Source organism: Balaenoptera borealis (genome assembly GCF_965194805.1).
Source record: "Balaenoptera borealis genome assembly, chromosome: 19".
Taxonomy (NCBI): domain Eukaryota; kingdom Metazoa; phylum Chordata; class Mammalia; order Artiodactyla; family Balaenopteridae; genus Balaenoptera; species Balaenoptera borealis.
The window spans coordinates 64,787,672-64,804,204 of NC_138878.1; the positions used below are offsets into that span (position 1 = coordinate 64,787,672).

Consider the following 16,533-nt stretch of genomic DNA (forward strand, 5'->3'; position numbering starts at 1 on the left):
AGTCACTGTTATTAAGGCTTTATGCCCAATAACTTACTGAATTTTCATGTCTGAAAAAAGCACTGACGTTTACTTTCATTTCACATATGAAGGCTTTTAGGACAAAGACAGATTTAGACCGATTCAGTTCCATCCCAGCAAGTGACTGAATCAGGAGTTGAATCCATGTTGTCCAGCTTTAAAAACAAATCTCTTAATCAAGTTGCTACACTAACAAGGCTAATTATTTCTATCCTTCAACTACTCAACATCTGTATTTAATTTTGCATCTCTTGCCATTTTTAAGTGACTTCATATGTAATTGTGGTTATGGTAACTTCCTATTATGTCATTACAAGCATAATTGTTTTTATTGCACTTTGCTTTATTGAGCTTCACAGATACTGTTGTTGTTTTTTTTTTCCCTCCTAAACTGAAGGTTTGTGGCAATCCTGTGTGGAGCAAGTCTTTGGCACCATATTTCCAGCAACATTTGGTCACTTTGTGTGTCTGTCACATTTGGATAATTCTCTCAATATTTCACACTTTCTCTTTATTATTACATTTGTTATGTTGTCTGTGACCAGTAATCTTTTTTTTTTTTTAATTTATTTGTTTATTTGGTTGTGCCGGGTCTTAGTTGCGGCATGCATGTAGGATCTAGTTCCCTGACCAGGGATCGAACCCAGGCCCCCTGCACTGGGAGCGCAGAGTCTTATCCACTGTGCCACCAGGGAAGTCCCGTGACCAGTAATCTTAATAATACTAAGTTGTGAAATGAAATGCCTGCTGCTTGGGAAGGAGGCCGCCCCACTGGCAAAGGAGAAGGCTGTGGACGGGTCTTATTTGATCTTTTTCTTGGGACAGGTTGCTGGCCTGGCCACAGTTCTTCATGGGGCAGTTGACAGGATGGGGGTGCAGGGAAGAATAACACGTGGGGCAGGTCCTCTTGTCCCAGTTGTATTTCTGGGCGAGCTGCTGAGGGAAGGCTCCATGATGCCACCCCTGAGGCAAAGCACCAGGTGCAGGGTGGACTCTCTGGATATTGTGTTCTGAGAGAGTACGACCATCCTCCACCTCTTTGCCCGCAAAAATCCAAGGCTGCCGGCCAGGTGGAACGCCCTCAGGGTCTTCACAGAGATCTGTGTGTCTGCATCCACTTGGCTGCCTCCTTAAAGAGATTGCAGCAATAATGTATCCTTTATTTAACATTTTGTACTGCCATTGCACAATTTATAGTCTACAGAAAAGTATAAACATGAATTCATAAGCACTGTGAATGTATGAAATTCATGTGACCGATTTAATTGCAGTATTTTCTTTATTGGGGTGCTCTGGAACCAAATATCCAACATCTCCAAAATATGCCTGGGGTTTTGTTTCAGGAGATTAGTTTCTCCTCTAGAGAAATCCTTGTTTGACATGGGAATGCTTTCCCGACTCCTCATAAACCTCTTTCCCTTACAAACTCTGCCACTCAGACTGAAATAGGTAAATACTCACGTGAGTCCTTCCTGCTGCCAGGACTTCGTGTGGTGTATCGGTGTCGGTCGGGGAGGTTGGCAGCCCGTCTCTGAGATACGTTTGTGATTCTGACATACCATCTCCTAGAACTTCATATTCAACATCAATTCAACTGTAGTACAACTACAGTGTACAGCTGGTGAGCTGAGAATGTTTCTGAAAAACTTTGTTCCCATTTGCCAATCCTGTGAATAATTAAAAGTTCCTAATGAACGTCACCAGTGTATATTAGAGACGCTTCCTTTTCTATGACCCCCCTGAAGGCAGACTGGTGTTCTCACGGCAGAAACAGGAAATGCTGAAGTCTCATAACTTGCTAGATAGTGATGTTGAAAATATTTTCCATGGGTGCTTTTTCAAAAGTTTCTGCTCTCGTGGCAAATTACAAATGTTGACATATTCAGTTTTCATTTTCACTCAATTCAGAATACATTCGAATTTCCTCCTTTTCCCAAAATTACAGGTAGATCATTATTCTCCAAATATTTGATTTCCAGGAGATTTTTCTGTTATTGATTTCTATTTTAATTCCATTGTGGTCATAGAAACATTTGGTAGAACTTGAATTCTTACAATTTATGAAGATGTGTTTGGTAGCCAGAAATATGGTTTGTCTTGCTGTTGCAGAATGTGCACTTTGAAGACTGTAAAATTCTCTCATTAGGTGGGTTCTTGAAAAACAAAACAAAACAAAACCCCTCAGTTTTCTTCCTCCTGTGGAAGGAAAATTCAGACCTTCCTGCTGTGTGTTTCTTTCCTCTGTGTCTCCTTTATGCTGACACTATAACCACCCTTACACAGAGCACTTTTGACAATTTTGGTCACCAACGTGTGGGGATTTTCCCCATAACAAGCAAGTCCGTACAACCCCAGCTGGGTGTCCTGCAATGCAACTCAGTTCTGACCCTGTCTTCACAGAAATAACGTGGAGACCCCACAAGACTTCCCCTCCGGCACATTTCATGTGCCAGTCGCGAGTTCAGGTTGTCCACCTGTGCTTCTCGTTAACTGGTTATGTGTCACAGTTTCCAACAACTCTCTCTTTCAGTTCAATGAATTGGCTGGAGCACCTCACAGAACTCAGGAAAACACTTCCATTTACCAGTTTATTAGAGGATGTGATAAAGGATACAGATGAATAGCCACATGAAAAGATAACACGGGGCTTCCCTGGTGGCGCAGTGGTTGAGAATCTGCCTGCCAATGCAGGGGACATGGGTTCGAGCCCTGGTCTGGGAAGATCCCACATGCCGCGGAGCAACTGGGCCCGTGAGCCACAATTACTGAGCCTGTGCGTCTGGAGCCTGTGCTCCGCAACAAGAGAGGCCACGATAATGAGAGGCCCGCGCACCGCGATGAAGAATGGCCCCCACTTGCCGCAACTAGAGAAAGCCCTCACACAGAAACGAAGACCCAACACAGCCATAAAAATAAATAAAATAAAAATAAAAACCCAAAAGTTAAAAAAAAAAAAAATTAAAAAAAAAAAAGATAACATGGGTGAGTTCTGGGATGGACCCAAGTGCAGGACCTATCCTTGCGGAGTTGGGGTGTGTCACCCTCCCAGCGTGGAGCTTTCCGAACCAGCTAGTGTTGGGATTTTATGGAGGCTTCCTCAAGTAGGCCTCATCAATTATTACCTCCTTTTCTAGCCCTACTCCTCTCCTCTGAAATAATGGAGGGTAGGGTTGAAAATTCAAAGCTTCCAATCATGGCTTGGTCCTTTTTTAAAATTGAAGTATAGTTGATCTACAATATTGTGTCAGTTTCTGTACATCAGCAATGAATTCAGTTATATATATATATATAATTTTTCAGATTCTTTTTCGTTATCGTTTATTATAAGATATTGAATATAATTCCCTGTGCTATAGAGTAGGACCTTGTTGTTTTTCTATTTTATATATAGTAGTTTGTATCTGCTAATCCCAAACCCCTAATGTATTCTTCCTCCCCCTTTCCCCTTTGGTAACCATACGTTTATTTTGTATGTCTGAAGTCTGTTTCTGTTTTGTAAAAAAGTTGATTTGTATCATTTTTTAGATTCCACATATAAGTGATATCATAATATTTGTCTTTCTCTGTCTGACTTCACTTAATATGATGATCGCTAGGTCCATCCATGTTGCCGCAAATGGCAATATTTCATTTTTTTTGTGGGTAATATTCCATTGTATATAAGTACCACATATTCTTTATCCACTCATTTGTTGATGAACAGGTTTCTTCCATGTTTTGGCCGTTGTAAATAGTGCTGCTGTGAACATACAGTTGCATGTGTCTTTTTGAATTATAGTTTTGTCTGGATATATGCCCAGGAGTGGGATTGCTGGGTCAGATGGTAACTCTGTTTTTAGTTTTTTAAGGAACCTCTGTACTATTCTACATAGTGGCTGCACCAATTTACATTCCCACCAACAGTCTGAGGGTTCCTTTTTATCTAATGTGGTCTTCAATGGCTGTTTTTATGTGGGAGCATTCCTGTGTAGCCCACGTGAGTCTAGTATTTTTGGTGTGAGGGCTGATTTTAGTATGGATTTCCGCCATGTCTTTTCTCACTGTGTGCTGTGTGTTATCCCCTTGACAGGGGATGTGATTGGAGTGGTGGTGACCAGAGGCTGCACTGGATGTTGAATGGGGCCTCCTCTTTGCTCTGTGGTTGTCACAGCCCTTTCGGGGGCTGGGTCTGCTCCCCAGTTGCTGGAGTAGAGGCTCCTTACCCACTCTGAGCTTCAGCGTGAGGTTAGGTGGGACTGCAGCACTCCTGCTGGGAGAGGAGCCAATGAGTATTCCTCCGCAGGAGCTGCCCACCAGGAAATGCACTCTGTGGAGTCGCGTGTCACCCCTGCGTGCTCACAGAGTTGTTGGCAATGCCCTCGGCCACGCCTCAGCCACGGGAACGCAGGCAATTGGCCTGGATGTCCCTCAGGCGCTGTACTCACAAAGCCACAGGAGCAGATCTGCCTAAGTCAGGCTCCGGGACCCACCATAGTGGCGCACCTGGACCCGCCTTGGGAGCTACGGAATCAACCCATACCCCGGCCTCACCTCCGTGGGCGCTGCTAACGTCAGACCCACCCCAGCCACTGGAGCCCCAGTAATCCTCTCAGATATCCCGCAGGCGCAGAGTTTACAAAGCCACCAGCGGGTGCACATCCTCCAAAGTTGCAGCGTCCCCAGACCCGCTCAGATTTCAGCCCCGTGTGTGGGCAACCCGCTGACGCTAGGAGCTCCTAAGCTCGCGGAGGCTGAGCCCTGGCTGCTCCGGCTGCTCTCCATGCCCCGCCCCTCGCCTGTAGCGCTCCGCCCAGGCCCTGCCCCCAGCCGCCCCGCCTCTTCGCTCCGCACAGGCGCAGTTCCCAACTGGAGGCGGAAAGCGCCCAGCAGAGGTCACGCTGCTGGGGTAAGTTTCTTTCTAGTGGAAGTCACTTTGCGACATTTTCCTGCTTAAAACCCTTTACGACCTTCCTCCCTTCCGCCCATGTAAAGTCCTCTTCCGCGAGGTGGATTCACGGCCCCCAGCCTGGCCCTCTCGGCCCCTGGAGGGCAGCGCCGGCCGCCCCGCTCCCGGACAGGCCGCGTCCTCTCCCCGGTCCTGGGATTCTGCAGAGCCCGCCCCTCTCCGGAGACCCCCTCCCTCCCTCCCAGCCCCTCTGTCCTCGCCTGCTTCTCAGGCCGGTCCTTTTGCTCCCCCGGCCTCCCCTTCGTAGTCAGCCCTTTCGCCTCACCCCTCGAAGGGGGACTTGACCTGGGCCAGGCGTGTGACATCCAGTGTTCTTCAGTCTCAGATTCCACCCCGCTGGAGAATGGCCTACAGAGCAACATGGTATTGGGAGAAAGAGGACAATGGTCACAAGAGGAAGGAGGAGAGAGCAGGAAGGAAGCATAGCCACTTGGGGCGCCAGAGAGTGGGGAGGAAGGGAGTGTAAAGGGAATAAAAGGGATGTGATCGAGGGAGAGAGGAAGCAGAGACGGGGAAAGAAAGAGGCAGAAATATATGGAGATTTAGGACAGTCAGAAAGGTGGGGAGAAAAAGCAGTAAGAGGGGGAACAAGTTGCAGAGTGGGCGTCACAGGTGTGAAGGAAGAAATAGGAGGGGAGAAAAAGCAGTAAAGGGGGACAAAAAGAAAATAGGGAGCTAGGCAAAAGGGAATGAAACGGGGGCACTTAGTATAGTACAGGTAGAGGGGAAACTGGGTCCAGGTGGATGGTGGGTTGTTTGGACATGGATGATTAAGTTGTGATGTACGATTTGTGGCTTTAGAATTTAATACATTTAAAATTTGTTTAAACTATACAGATAGAGGATGAGAATTGCAAAGTATCTGTCTACAAGGCTTGTACATTTTGTAGTTATTTGTATCAGAAGATAGCTTCCATTTGCAATCCCTGTTCAGCCAGGGGGCAGTGACTTGACTCATCATTCAGTTGTGGGTCACCCCGCTTCCCTTTTCCTGACATAGGGTAGAGGATGGGGGAGAGAAGTGGCATTAGAAATGACTGACTCCTTATTGCATGGTGCCCTTTTTTTTAAAATTATTAATTAATTAATTTTTTTTTAATTTTATGGCTGTGTTGGGTCTTCGCTTCTGTGCGAGGGCTTTCTCTAGTTGTGGCAAGCGGGGGCCACTCCTCATCACGGTGCGCGGGCCTCTCACCATCGCGGCCTCTCTTGTTGCGGAGCACAGGCTCCAGACGCGCAGGCTCAGTAATTGTGGCTCACGGGCCTAGTTGCTCCGTGGCATGTGGGATCTTCCCAGACCAGGGCTCGAACCCGCGTCCCCTGCACTGGCAGGCGGATTCTCAACCACTGCGCCACCAGGGAAGCCCTGCATGGTGCCCTTTTAAAGGAACATTAAAAGTGTTGTTTTTTTCTAATGCTTTTACTTTTTTCTTCCTCGTTTCTTTACACTTAATCCTTTTTGTAGTTTGGGATAAATCTTAGTACATTCAATTTCAACTTTTTAAAAATAATTGTTAACTTCTGAAAAAAGCTGTTGGTGGCTTCCTACAATCGACTCATGTCATTCTTTTCTAAATAGGCTATATTCCCAAAATTGTTTTAACTTTGAGACCAAATTCTTTAGATTAAAAAAAAAATTAGAAATTCTTTTCAGTTTGTTTCAGGTTTATTTGAGGCCTGCATTTTACCTGAAAACTGGATTTGCCTCTTGATGGCTCTTGAGCCAAAAGACACAACAAAGTCAAAGTCTAGGAGAAGGAAGGAAGTATTACTTACCCCATGTAAGGAGAACACCTGGGATCTTTCCCAAAGCAGTATTTCCTGGAACAGCAAAATTAGGGAAATTTTAAGTTAAGGGTGCATGCATATTCATGAAGGGGCTCGGTCGATATATGCAAATTCATCTTGGGGCTTGAGCAGAGGAGAATTCAGCATAGAATTGGGGCAAAGCTTGACAGAGTCTGGGTCTAGTTGACTGAAGTCACTAGGGTTAGCAAAGGTTAGCATTAGCATTCTTTATGTTCCTGTTAGTCTGGTGGTTGAGTGCTTGAGGAGGTCTGGATCCTGCAAAACAGCTCAAGAATATGCTTCAGGTTAATCTTTACCTTCAAAACAGGACTGGGAGTCTTTTTTTTTTTTTTTTGGACTGGGAGTCTTTACAACTGATTTTTTGTCTCTGATATGTTTAAGTTATTTCCCTGGCCTGGCAATAGCTGTTTATTCTACATTCTATTGTTCCCTTAAAATCAGTAACTACTGAGGCCTATCCTTCTGTAAGGGCAAGAATTGTGGCCAGGTGTAGATCACAGAATGGCTTAGGCTTAAAATGGCTTCTCTTCTGTCAAGGAAATGATGTCTGATTCTCTTTCTCCAGGGACCCTCTACCCTTTTGCCTACAAAATTCCCCCTTGAAAAATTTCACTCATTTTTGAGCCGTACAGGGCTGAAGGTCATTCTTCTATAATTGCTTCTTGCTGAGACTGGGCGTTGTAGTCTCCTTAGAGGAATGAAACTCTCTCGCTTCTAGAGCTAGAAAAGCTTTGGGGCCCACAGGAGTAGTGTCTGAACCTTGCTTAAAAGTCATTATTCTAGCAGGTGTAGGAGAGGCACAGCGAGAGAGACAGTTGACAGTGACCTTGTAAAACACACAGCCGGTTATCAATAGTACCAGTAAGAGAAGCAATGTCATTAGCAAAAACTTGAGCCAAGAGCCCCCTGGTATATCAGATTTATGATTTGCATATAATTTCTCCCATTCCATAGATTGTCTTTTTACTATGAGCGTGCTTTAATGCACAATAGTTTGTAATTTTGATGTAGCCCAATTTTATCTGTTTTTACTTTGCTACCTTTGCTTTTGTGGTCACATCTGTTCAATCATTGCTGAATCCAATGTGATGAAGGTCTTCCCCTATGTTTTCTTCTAAGAGTTATATACTTTTAAGTCTTATGTTTAGATCTTTGATCTATTTTGAGTTAGTTTTTGTACAGGGTGTGTGTCGCATAATGGTCCAACTACATTCTTTTGTATGTGGATATCCAGTTTTCTCAATACTTTTTGTTCAGTAGACTACCCTTCTCCTATTGAGTGGCCTTGACACTCTTGTGGAACATCATTTGACCATATATGGAAGAGTTTATTTCTGATGTTTTTATTCTATTGCACTGGCTGGCTGGCTGTCTTATGCAAGTTCCACATTGTTTAGATTAATTTAGGTTTGGAATAAGTTTTGCAATAAGGAAGTGTGAGACCTCCAACTTTGTTCTTTTCAAGCTTGTTTTTGCTATTCGTGGTCTCTTGACATTCCATGTGAATCCATGTTTATTTATTTCTTCAAAAACGCTGTTGGGATTTTGCTGGGTATTGCTTTGGATCTGTTGATTGCTTTGGGTAGTATCGCCATCTTGACAATATTTTCTTTCAGTGCATGAATTTGGGATATCTATGCATTTATTTTCATCTTTTCTAATATTTTTCAGCAGTGTTTTTAGTTTACAGTGTGCAAAGCTTCCCCTTTGGCTAAGGGTATGCTTATGTATTTTATTCTTTTTGCTGCTATTGTAAATGGAATTGTTTTCTCAATTTCCTTTCTGATTGTTTATCATTAATATAGAAAAACAATTGATTCTGCATGCTGATTTTATACCTTGAAATTTTTCTGAATTCATTCGTCATATCAGGGTGTTTTTTGCGGGATCGAGTGGATTTTCTACTATTAGATTATGCTGGCTCTAAGCAGAGATATTTCTGCTTCTCCTTTTCCTAATTACCCAATTTCCTAATTACCTTTTATTTATTTTCTTGCCTGTTTGTCTGGCTGGAACGTCCTGTTATGTGTTCTTTTTATTTATTTATTTTTTAAGTTGAGTTGGGACTTTATTGCTGCTTGCGGGCTTTCTCTAGTTGTGGTGTGTGGGCTTCTCATTGCGGTGGCTTCTCTTGTTGTGGAACATGGGCTCTAGGCACGTGGGCTTCGGTAGTTGTGGCACGTGGGCTCTAGAGTGCAGGCTCCGTAGTTGTGGCACACTGGCTTAGTTTAGTTGCTCCACAGCATGTGGGATCTTCCCGGACCGGGGCTCGAACCCGTGTCCCCTGCATTGGTAGGCAGATTCTTAACCACTTTGCCACCAGGGAAGTCCCCTATTATGTGTTTTATAGAAATAATGAGAGCAGGTGTCTTGTTTTGTTCCTGATCTTAGAGGAAAAGTTTTCAGGCTTTCACCACTGAGTGTGATGTCAGTTTCAGGCTTTTTATATATGTTCTTTTTTGTTCTGAGCTAGTTTTTTTTTCTGTTTTTAGTTTATGATTGTTTTTATCATAAAGGCTTTTAACTAGTCTAATACTTTTCTGCATCAATTGAGATGACCATGTATTTTTTTTCTTTCATTCTATTGATATAATTATAGTGAAACATTTCCATATGTTGAACCATCCTTGCACATGAAGAATATGTCCTCCTTGGTCATGTTGTATAATCCTTTGAATGTGCTGTTAAATTTGGTTTAATATTGCTTTATTGATAATTTTTGTATAAGTATTAGAGATATTGTACTCTGGTTTTCTTGTAGTGTCTTTGTCTCGCTTTGGTATTAAAGTAATTCTGGCATCGTAGATTGAGTTTGGAAGTGTTCCCTCCTATTCAGTTTTTTTGGTAGGGTTTGAGGAAGATTTGTCTTGTTTTAAAATATTTGGCAGAACTCTGCAGTGGAACTCTCTGGGTTCCCTTTATTTTTGATTAGTGATTTTCAATTAGTGTTCTTCATGACTCAGTCTTGGTAGGTTGTATATTTCTAGGAATTTATGCATTTCTTCTAGGTTATTCAATATTTTGGCCTATAATTGTTTGTAGTATTCTCTTCTAGTTTTTTTTAATTTCTGTAGATTCAGTTGTAATCAGTCCTCTCTTTCATTTCTGATTTTAGTTATTCAATCTCCAAGAACCCCTTCAATGAGGATTTTATTCAGTTGCTTTAGCAGCAGTCATGGGTCGGTTAGGGTCTCAGACCGCTAGTCTTTTCCACACACTCAAACTGTGCCTGAAGAATTATTCCTCCTTCATGTATGGTATTGTCCTTGGACTGCTTTTCCAGACATGCCCACCTACCCAGATTCCTGATACATCTAACTATACAGAATCTGTCTCTCAGTCTGAAATAGAAAACACTTACAAACTGCTTCCTGCTGCCCAAACTGAGCTCAGTGTAATGATCAAAACAGCCGAAGCATGTGTGTGAGGGAGGATGCCAGACCCTGAGATATGGGGTAGTGTTCCTATGACCTCATCTCCTCAAAGAATTTCAATCATCTTTTCACCATTTTTTTTAAATTAATTTATTTATTTTTGGCTGTGTTGGGTCTTCGTTTCTGTGCGAGGGCTTTCTCCAGTTGCGGCGAGCGGGGGCCACTCTTCATCACGGTGCGCGGGCCTTGCACTATCGCGGCCTCTTTTGTTGCGGAGCACAGGCTCCAGACGCGCAGGCTCAGTAGTTGTGGCTCACGGGCTTAGTTGCTCCGCGGCATGTGGGAGCCTCCCAGACCAGGGCTCGAACCCATGTCATCTGCATTGGCAGGCTGACTTTCAACCACTGCGCCACCAGGGAAGCCCCCTCACCATTTTTTTTTAAAATATTTATTTATTTGGCTGTACCACATCTTAGTTGCAGCATGCGGGATCTTTTACTTGTGGCATGTGGGATCTAGTTCCCTGACCAGGGATTGAACCCAGGCCCCCTGCATTGGGAGCGTGGAGTCTTAGCCACTGGACCACCAAGGAAGTCCCAATAGTCTTTTCACCCTGAGTGGCAATGGCGGTTCACACTTGAGAACAGGAGCTGGGAATAGTTTTGAAAAACTTTTAAATTTCTTGAATCTGTTAGGAATTTCTAGTGAGCATATCCAAAAGGGGAGAAATTTTTCCTTTTCCATTATTCCTGGTGGCAGACAGGGTATCATGTGGACAGAGGAGGAAATACTGAGGTCTGAGCCATGGAGGACCCACAGAGAAGCACATGTGTCTCAGTGGATTCCCTGCCTCCTTGAGAATTTCCTTTACCCCAAATCTAACGCTTTCTGAAATCTCTGAGGACCCCTGAAATACCACCATTTATGGGCAAAGAAATAGAATCACACAATCAAGGACTTTCAATTTTTAAAATTTTCTGTAAGTTCAATGAATTTTTAATTAGTACAAAAGAAAGAACATGATGTCAATAATTGAGATTAGGAAATATTTGCCCCATTTCTCCAAATCAATACAAATCAACTGTGAAGCCTAGATGAAATGGACATTTTCTACGAAAATATATTTTACCAGTATTGACTTCAGTAGAAATAGGAGTCTAAACAAACAAATATCCATAGAGGAAAGGGAGAGTTTTATGAGTCCCATACAAATAAAAGCACCAGGGTCAGATTAGCAGGTAGATTGTTCCATTCTTTTAGAGAACAGATAAGCCAATGCTGTGTACTCAATTCAAGCCTTAAAGAGGAAGTACAATTTCCAAATAGTTTATATAAATCAAATAAAATGCTGATACTCAAATGTCCTAAAGTTTGTACCAAAAAGAATACTATGGAAAGATCTCACATCTGCGTACAGATGGCAATATTTAAAATAAAATATAGCAAAATAATAGATGATGACTATGTGAATTTTATGTCTGGAATTCAAGCATGATTCAGTGTTTGGAAATCCATTAATGTAGTACATCGTAGTAGTGGGTATAAAGAGAAATCAGGGGATCTTACTCATAGTTACAAAAACATCTATTTGGAAGAATTGAACATGTATGTATCTTAACTTAAACTCAACACTGGGAATTGATGCATTTTTTTCTAACATGTCAAAATGAAGTGATTATCTTGCTCTTTGGGAAGAACTAGAGTTATTCCACTAAGGTTAGAAAACCACACTAAAAAAAGCATATGATCACCTATTCAGTTCATTTCTCATGTGTTGGAGGTTTAGCCAGGGCAATTTAAAATGGCATGAGAATGGGAAAGAAAAATATAAAACTATGTTTGCAGATCATGCAATCATACATCTGGAAATACAAAGGAATTGATAGAAAATCTACAAAAGATAAGTCAGGAAGATCATATAAATATACAAAAACAGTAGCTTTCATAGGTGCAGAAAACAATCATTTACAAGTTATAGTGCGAGAAACTATAATTAGAAAAGCATAACCAGAAATGAAATTAATTGGGAGTAAATCTAACAAAGTTTTTAAACCTATGTTTAGAAAACTATAAAACATTCCTGAAATATATGAAAGCGGACATAAACAAATGGAAAATCACATCACATTCCTGGGTAAAAAACTCAGTATTATAACAAGGTCCATTCTCCTTAAGCTAATTTATAAACTTAACCTGTTCCCGATATAGACACTCAGATTCTGAAGCTTGCAATGTTATCGAAAAAATCTTACAGAATAAAGAACAAGTAAGAATAGCCACGAAAGAGAAGCAAAAAAGAGTGGCTATCCGTAGGAGACATGTTTATTCATGACTAGTAGATCAATGAAGTTAAAAATTCAGAAATATGCCAAAGTGCGTAAGAAAAGTTAGTAAGTAGCAAAACCTATAGTGGAGATACTAGTATTCGGGAAATGGAAATTCCTACAGTGGAGATACTAGTAGCTAGTATCTAGATATCTAGATACTAGAAATGGAAATTCCTATCACAATGACAAGAAATGGTTTTATTTGTCACATCCTATAGTCAGACAAAGGTCAAAGAGTAAAAAATAATTAAAATATGGTTGAATTATTTAATAAGGCTTGATTCTCAAGCACCTGAGTGTAGCCAACTCCTTGCTCACAGTCTCCAAAGGAGTCCCTCATATAATGACACATTTGGGGTTGAAAATTTTCCTCTGATTGTTTTTTTCTGTGCTGCCGGGCTTGCGGGATCTCAGTTCCCCGACCAGAGACTGAAACCCTTCGGGCTGTGAAAGCCTGGAATCCTAACCACTAGGCCACCGGGGAACTCCCCCCAAATTCTGATTTTTGATGCCTCCAAGTGAATGGGGAACACAAGAAAAAGTTACGCTCTGAAGGGAAGTGAGTATAAAATCGCACATTCCGCACAGGCACAATTTTGCATTTCCTGTCACACTCCAGTTTCCATCACCTACTCTAAATAAAACTCAGGCTGTCGCTTAATTAAAATAAGAAGTTGTAACTGCCTGAGGTCTCACCAGTTCCGGGATCCAACCGCCGCTCACAACCCCCCGTCCCTCACCCCCAGGTCCCAGCGCTCCGCCGCCTCGCTGCTCAGAGGAGCCGCGTCTTCACCCGCTCGCCCTTCTCACGTAAACCGTTCTCAACTCTCCGCTTCCAGTGTAAGGGGTCCGCGCATCTCTAACTCTGCACCTAACCTGGCTCCAGAGGCCACCAGACACGTTCAAAGGAGCCAAAGTAGAGAAGCAGAGCCTCTCGGGAGGGAAGAGGAACAGACCAGAATCTCCCAGGGGCGGGTCCGAGGGCCAGACCCGGCGCCCGCAGGGCGGCACCACCAGAGACACGGCCTCCACCCGCCGGAACGTCCGAGATGCGCCCCTCGGCGGCCCCGCCCCCTGGCCCGGCGGTGCGCATGCGCACGCGCAATTACCTAGGGACGCGGAAGCGGATCCTGCGGTCAGGCTGGCGCCCTCGGGTGAGTGAGTCTCGGTTTTTTGGTTCGTAAGTGTGCTATGCGATCTCCAAGCCCCGCCTTCTCCATACCTGGGTTTCGAGGGTGTCCCAGCAAACTAAAACCCCTGAAGGCGGTCGTCGCTCTCGCTCTGAGTCCGCCCCTTTCGCCTGTCGCGGCGTCGCCGGAAGACTCGGTTCGGTCCTGGGAGTGTGGGTCCGGTTCCGGTTAAAATCGCTTTGACGCGGGTACCGGCCCCAACTTTTTGCCTTCGGTCCGTAGAGACACTGATCTCCTGCAGCGACGTTTTCCTACTCTGACTCCCTTTCTCAAACCTTTGTGTGACTCCCGGCTCCCCTCCCCCCCGCCCAATTCCGTTTTTGTCAAGTCCTCACTCAGGAGGTGGATCGCCCTTGACCTCCCTCCAAGGAGAGCAGAGAGGGAATACAAAGGCAGAGGTATATGCAGTTAGTGAGGCATCAGAACGTTTGGGGAGCAAGAACGACAGGGATCGCAACAGAGATTGCAACAGAGCGAGGCCTAACAGTCTGTGAGAGGAGGAATAGAGAGGGAGGGAAACAAAATGATGCGTATGAACAGAGAGGAGGAAACACAGAAATGGACACAAAAGGAGAGGAGAGAAACAGAAGGACCCAGGGAGACACATACAGGGAACAGCGCACGTGGTGGTGGAGAAAGCGGGAACCCAAACCCGGGTGAGTATTGAGTTGATTAAATATGGAATATTAAGTTGTGAAGTACTAAGTGGTGTCTCTAAGCTAATCTGTTTAACATTTGTTGACATGTTTAAATTATGCAGAAGAGAATGATAGTTGCAAAAGCAGGTGTTTGAGGCGTCTGCATTTTCTAATCATTGCTTCAGATGACTCCATTTGCAAGCCCCGTTCTTCCAGAGGGTGGAGACTTAGGTCAGTCAGTTCCAGGTCATTCTCTTCCCTTCTAAGAAATGGGGGGAAGAATTTGTGTCGCCACACGGTGCTTTTGAAAATGGTCATGATTAACAGTACTGTTGCCCTTCTGTGGTTCACGTCAATCTTTTTAAAATCTGATGTATCTTCACACTTGTTTTAACTTTAATCTCAGAAGCGATTGGGTATGTTTTAAATGTCCAAATTATTTTCACTCTAAATTTCATTGTTCAGATTATGAGGTTTATATGCTTTCTACTGTATCCTGTATTGGAACTATTCTTTGATGTCTGCTAAATAACTTCATATGCATGTGGTAAGGGTGCTGATCATCTTTTAACACTCAAAACCTAGTTTAACCAGTTAGTTTAGTATTCAGTAGCTTCTTTCTTCCCTTAAGTGATCTGCTCAATTAGTGAGCTCTGAGTTTAAGTGTCCAACTAAGTAGATTGTCCCCCCAAGTCCCCTTTGTCCTTTCTGTGCAGATGTTAACTGATGGGCTGGATTTGTTACTGACCTGGGTTCTTGGACTCTTTAATCAGTAGAAATTGGTAACAGGCCAGACGAGGAATTCAGGCAAAGCTTTACTGGGACTCGTGCTGCAGCACAAGTGAGCGAGAACAAGAAACAGGTGCCCTTGCTCGCTCCCTGATGGGGGGGTGTGGTGCGAGCTGGTCCCTTACAGGGGGTGAGGGTAGGGGCAGCTCGGTGGGTCGGGCCAGAGGTGTAGCTTGGGTGGTCTGCCCACCCCCTTGGTGGTGCTGGGTGCAGGGATCACGTGCAGGACCCTGCTTTTGCTCTCAGCATCTCAGAAGTGGCAGCTGGGTTTTGACCTTTTTGTTTCTTATTGTTCATAAGCTGTTTGCCCAAGCTGTGCATGTATGCAGTTACTTTTAGTCCCCTATGGTTTCTTTGTATTCTGTGTTCAGGACACATTTGTCCAGGTGCAGGCACTGTAGTGAAGGGTCCCAGGTTCCAACCTTTTCCAGATTGATGTGAAACTTTGTTCCCACAGAACCCATGTGTTCATGATGAAGAGATTGTTAGGGCTCATCTCCATGGGTGACCCTCTTTCATGTTTTTCTGGAAGAATAACTATTTGTAATTTCATATTTTTTGACTATAATGTTTTCTGGAAAAGAGGAATTAAACGTTTGAATTTGATTAAACCCATGAAAGAGAAGCTTCTCTTGCTCAGGAATATGGAAGGTGATCTGGAATCAGGACGTTTAAACCCTTTCTACCTAAACCTATCCAGGCTGCCACTTCTACCCAGTTCTGCTCACTCAACTCAGACTTCTTCAGGGTAACTTGGTAAAATTACTTCCCCTCTGAGCCTCAGTGTACCCACCTGTGACATGGAGAAGACAGAGGAGACCAGTTTGCCTGGTTATAATTGAAATTTTAAACATATTCCAGTCCTCCAGCAATTAAGGAAAATGCTTAAAAAAGAGGCAGGGGCATAGGCCCAGAGCTGGAGGCTTACCTTTTTCTCAGCTTGTCTGTCTCTGTATCAGGGGTAAATCATAAGTTTCATTGCATCATCTCTTGGCATTAAATCTTTTATGGTTTCCCATCACCCTCAGGACAAAATCTAAATTGTTCAGTATAACTCCACAGGGAGCTCTGGAGCTGGGGTGGCCCCTCCAGAGTTGCTCCCAATTAACAAAAGGGACAAGCTTCCATATCGTGCGTCAACCAGTCACTGGATGCTGGCTGCTTCTGGAAGAGAGCAGAACTTGGAGGAGGCACCTTCCTTTGGATTAGTGCCAAGTGGACAAAGGACGGCGCAGTTGCAGTCGAGTGGGGGTTTTGGCAGCAGGCGAGGGCTTCCTGAAGAAGTGGGTGACAAGCTCACTAAATTGGTCTTCGTGTAGGAGTTTATTGTCCCTGTATCCCTCGTGTTACAGTTGGCAGCAAAGGACTGTCTTTCCCTCACGTTAAGGTTCTCCTTCTGGTAGCTTTGTGGCAGATGCCAGAAGGGGCGTATGTTGGTTG

The 16,533-nt window shown here is 43.7% G+C and overlaps 2 protein-coding genes across 4 annotated transcripts in view; one reads left to right on the forward strand and one right to left on the reverse strand.

The window, feature by feature from the left end:
- Positions 1-5,303: 5,303 nt before the first annotated feature.
- The window catches only part of LOC309616873 (zinc finger protein 677-like), a 28,881-nt gene continuing 17,651 nt past the window's right edge, over positions 5,304-16,533 (forward strand). Inside the window, exons 1-2 of one of the 3 annotated variants that reach the window (XM_082368173.1) lie at positions 5,304-5,329; positions 13,316-13,630. The gene's annotated coding sequence lies outside the window, so the exon portion shown is untranslated. The other 2 variants (XM_082368175.1, XM_082368174.1) reach the window with 2 other exon arrangements.
- LOC309616833 (zinc finger protein 480-like) overlaps positions 14,806-16,533 on the reverse strand; it is a 129,177-nt gene continuing 127,449 nt past the window's right edge. The window contains exon 5 of the mRNA XM_082368008.1: positions 14,806-15,213. The gene's annotated coding sequence lies outside the window, so the exon portion shown is untranslated. The remainder of the gene's footprint in view (positions 15,214-16,533) is intronic.